We start from the raw sequence: 5,170 nt of genomic DNA, 5'->3' as shown, positions 1-5,170 counted from the left end.
GTTAGTTTCTGCTATACAGCAAAGTGAATCAGTTATACATATATATATATATCCACTCTTTTTTAAGATTCTTTTCCCATCAAATCTTATTTTTAAGAGCAAGTTGTTTGCTTGCTAACTGTTGACTTTCGAGGGTTCTTAACATTTCTTTTTTTCCAGCTATTGAGATATAATTGACAAATAAGAATTATATATAATTAAGGTGTAAAATGAGATGTTTTGAGATACGTATACTTTGTGAAATGATTGTCACAATCAAGTTAAACATATCCAGCATCTCACATAGTTATCCTTGTTTTGTGTGTGGAAAAAAATCCACTTAAGATCTACTCTCTTAGCAAATTTCAAGTATACAATACAATTAACTACTATCACCATGCTGTACATTGAATCTTCAGAACTTATTCATCTTGCAAAACTGAAACTTTCTAACTTTTGACTAACATTTCCCTATTTCCTTTACCCTAGCACATGGTAAACACCATCCTACTCTGCTTTTATGAGTTCAATATTTTTGGAGTCCACATATAAATAATATTGTGCAGTATTTGTCTTTCTGTATCTGACTTATTTCACTTAGCATCATGTCATCCAGGGTCATCCCTGTGGTTTCAAATAACAGGATTGCCTTCTTTTTTAAGGTTGAATAATATTCTATTTGTTTATATATCTCTATATAAAATATTATATTTTATCATTATATATATCACATTTTCTTTATTCATTCACCTGTCAATGAACAATTTTAGCATACAGTTCCCACATATATTATATAAGATATATACATAAGAATTGCATTTTTGGAACCTCTTTCTGGATGGTTCTGTTTTTTTAAACTTGTTTCCTAATATTTATTTTTAGAATATGGATATATAATTAATTTTTAATACTTTAATTAGTTTTAGGTATGATTTGGGGGATTTTTCCATGTAGAAAATTATTTCATTTCTAAATATAAACAGTTGTATTTCTTTCTTTCCAACCTTATATGATTTTTAATTATTTTTATTAACTAATTACACTAGTGAGTGTGGGCAGTCTTGCCTTGTTCCCTATCATAGGAGGAAAGAATTCAGTTTTTCACTATTAAGTATAAAATTAGCTGTATTGTTTTAGTTGATGCATGTTATTAGATTAAGGAAGTTTCCTTCTATTCCTAGATGGCTAAGAAGTTTAATCATAAATGTATATAGAATATTGTCAAATTCTTTCTCTTTGTCAATTGTTATGATAGTGTGTTTTTTTTCTTTATTGTTAATACCATGGATTATATTGATTAATTTTTGAATGTTAAACTACCTTTGCATTCCTGAAATAAATCCCACTTGGTTATGAAGTATTACCCTTTTTCTGTATTCCTTGATTTGATTTGTTAATATTTTGTTAAAAATTTATAAATATGTCTTCATGAAAGATATTGGTTTGTAGTGTTTTTATTTTCATTTTTTCTTATATTGTGTGTTTCTGTCTTTTTAAAAAATCAAATCAGGGTAATACTGGCTTTATAAAGTGAGAAAAGTTTTCCCATCTCTTCAGTTTTCTGGAGGAGAGTATATAGAATCAGTGTTATATCTTCCTTAATTATTTGGCATGTGAAAAATAAAAGCAGTCCTTCTTGAGCTGCACTGGAGATTGCAGAGGTCATGCATTTCACATTTCCAGAACCATCACTTCCTCCACTGAATGTAGTGGCCCTACTGTTCACATGGAAACCATGGCCATTCAGAAGATCCTCCCAACCTGTCTGTGACCCATTTGCATCCTTCCCTAATGCTCTGAATAGCATCAGGTATCCTAACATTGTCATGCATTCTCTGGGACTGAGTCCACCTTGGGGCAGAGTGCTGAAAGAAAAGAGAGAAAAAATAATAATAACAGAGGTTCTTTTCATAGTTTTAGGACAAGAGATGTCCCTTTTCCCAGTCCTTCCAAACAGAGAGGCATATTTTCTCTAGTATTTTGGATGCCTTACGTGGCAGGTGCTGCCGGTACTGACACGACTACAGTTGCCAGAGTGCAGCTTTTGACAGAGGTTGCTTGCAGCAGGATCAGAAAAGTAAAAAAAGAAAAAAGAAAGAAGAAGAAGAAGAAGAGAAATCAAGGATTTTCTCACATAGTCTCCTTCCCCAAAGCCCTAACTTCTCGATTTTTTGGCCAGAAACAGAAGGTTCTTCTTGGAACTTTCTAAGTTCACACAGTTCTGGAATTTAGGCTTCCATAAAGTCTAAGGTAGGGTATGGGAGGGAGAAAAGTAACAGAGAAAACATAGCTGCCTTGGTCATTCCTTGAGTTTTGATTTCCTTTCCTAATCCATCCGCTCTTACTTGCTTTTCAGGGCCCTCGGGTATTTGTTTCCTGTGTTGTCCCCAGCATTTCAAGTTGCAGTCTGTGGAGAGATAGGGTAGCATTGCTCACTCCATCTTAGAGAGATCCAGAAGTCTGCAAACATACAGATATCATGTGTCTTAGAGAATTGTTTGCACAGGTTCCTCTTCAAGCTAGAAACTGAATTTCTTATGAACAGAAATATACTATCAAATTATGATGAAATTAATTAAAATGAGACATGTAGATGGATTATTTGCCATGTGAGCATAATAAATAAGTTGTCTTTATGTGCTTATATGTATTAATACTTTTAAATATTTCTGTTAAGGAAGTGTATTTTATTTGGAAATCAAAGAAGAAGGAATATTTTCAATGTTAGAAAGACATCACAGTACAGAAAGATGTCCAGAAATATAAATATTTTAAAATATAATCTTTTCAATTCCCATTATTAAACACATAGAATAAAGTTTTAAATTTAAAAAAATATGTTTACTGTTTTTTCCTTTGAAATAAACCTTGAAAATGAAGTTAAATCTCCTGTTCTTTAGGATGTAATGACAGTGGCATGTGTTTTTACATTTTACCTTTTATCTTCAAAGCACAAAATATAAATTTTTTCTAATGATTTACTGAGAAAAGGGCTTCTTTTCACATCTTCTTCTTTTTTTTTTTTTTTAAATCAGAGCTGCAGCACTGGGGAGGAACAGGAAACTGGGAATAATTTTCACTGAACTTGGACCTAACTGAATAACAGTGTATTGATGAGAAGTGGTGAATGGTATCTAACATAGGACAAGGTATATTCCCGTTTACCTCGTTGAAGAAGCTTTGATCCATGACTTTCCCAGATGAGTTGAGACTTCTCTGAACAATCTATCCACATGTAGTGAATCATTAATGTCTTCTTGCCTAAGATCAATTCTTCTGTTAACACCTGATTTTCCCTCAGGAAATATTCTCTTCTTCAATCTAATCCTGTTTTATTTATGTGGAGTAGATGTTTCAGGGCTGAGTATGTGATGCAGCTGGCCAACAGAGAATTGCATTTGACTTTGCCCAGACAGGAATGTGAATCAATCAAAGACAATCAGAACTGATCTAGGGATTTTGAGGAGCACCCAGTAAATATATTTATTTATTCTAGTTTCCTAAAGCAGTATGAAAGCAAGCCTGGAGATGTGTGAGACTGTAACTAGGGCTCTCAAGTGCAGTGTATGTATGAGATTGAATAAAACATAGAGGAAATTAGAATCATGTGTGATATGTATATACACGTAGAGAGAAAGATGAATCAGACCCTGATGACATCATAAAAGCTCTGGATTTTCTAGAGACTAAAGAATATTTTATTCCAGGGCTTTTCTGTTAAATGAGCCAATAAATGTTTCTTATTACAGGATGCTCAAACCAATTTAAGGTGGATTTTCTGTCATTTGCAATAAAAAATTTCCTAATATATGATACAATTCCTTCTGGTGTCCAATATTATAACTCACACTTGCATAATTATAAGAATCAGTTGGTATTCCTTAAAATGCAGATTTCCAGATAACTCCCCTGAGAATTCTGTTTTAGTAAGAGTTCTGTTTTTAAGAATGGTCTGGAGATGAATACTATGATCAGGAAGTATGAAAATCATAACAGTAAAAATAACTGCAAAATAAGAAAATGTCAATGTGCTATCACATCCCACTTGCTGAATATTATATAATTCTCTGGTTTGCCCAGCAAGACAGTATACAGCCACAGAAGCATAAAATCTTAGAGATGGAAGGAATAGTAGATAAAATCCTGTCCAACAGCTCATTTTTTACAATGGAAAAATTGTAGCTGATAGAAGTAAAGTCACACATATAAATCCTATAGGGAGTTAGTAGCAGAACAAACACTACAGCGTGAGTCTCCTGATAGCTTCAATTTATTTTGTTACCAAAATCACATTTCTAAATTAGAAAATCATAAGAAAAATTACATAAATAAAAGATGGTGAAAAATCCACCTCTATTCTTCTTGGACATCGAAAATTAACTGAAAGAACAGGTAGCATGTTCTAAATTTTTAGCATACTTTACTATGAATGAGCACTTACTATTCAATCATTATAATAATGAATCCTTTACTATTTAAACAGACTCTAAATGCTTATCCTAATTCTTGCTGTGATTTTGTAACCTTATCCCCTTATGGTCATATATCAAGTATTTTAAAATTTATAATGAAATATTGAGAGCTATTACTGATGAAAGGCTTTTAGGACTAGACAAGTCACTTCTGTTTGTTAATCCAAGAATTAGTACAGTAAGTTGCTTAAAGAATGAGGTGGTCCAAATGCAGTGGTCCCAAATAAATTCATAGAGTTTCATACACTAAATGGATCTTTCAAATTTATTTCCCCAGTGTTTGGTGAAGAACTGTAAGCAATAAAGACTCATACCAGAGGTGGCTGCTTAAAAGGGTTATATAAGATCATATGATGAATTTACAGGAACAAAACTTTTTCACGTTATAAAATAACGCTTTTTAAACTAAGCATCTTCATTATCTTTTCCTCCCTTTGAGTAGCAAAAATCAAACGAATCACTAGCTAGAGCCAGAATTGTTAAAGAAAGCCCTTTATTAATGTCACGAAAAAATGATATTCTTAACGATTTGTTTCCATCTCAGAACTTGAGGTCCTTAAAAATATATGTCATTGTACAGATAAAATAAGATACTGGCATTTCTTGTATAAAGAGCTTTCCCAAGTATAATATTTATTATTATATGCTGAAAATATACATATGCATTTACATAAAAATTCAGTCACATGAATTCATTGCACATATACTTTGTAATTTAT

The 5,170-nt window shown here is 32.1% G+C and overlaps 1 long non-coding RNA gene across 1 annotated transcript in view; it reads right to left on the bottom strand.

Moving 5' to 3' along the window:
- LOC114487197 (uncharacterized) overlaps window positions 1-2,390 on the bottom strand; it is a 6,406-nt gene extending 4,016 nt beyond the window's left edge. Inside the window, exon 1 of the long non-coding RNA XR_003682051.1 lies at window positions 2,325-2,390. This is a non-coding gene — a long non-coding RNA (uncharacterized lncRNA). The remainder of the gene's footprint in view (window positions 1-2,324) is intronic.
- Window positions 2,391-5,170: the final 2,780 nt, after the last annotated feature.

Source organism: Physeter macrocephalus, chromosome 2 (assembly GCF_002837175.3).
Source record: "Physeter macrocephalus isolate SW-GA chromosome 2, ASM283717v5, whole genome shotgun sequence".
NCBI lineage: Eukaryota > Metazoa > Chordata > Mammalia > Artiodactyla > Physeteridae > Physeter > Physeter macrocephalus.
Note: the sequence above shows the minus strand (reverse complement) of the source record. Positions and strands in the feature narration are given on the sequence as shown.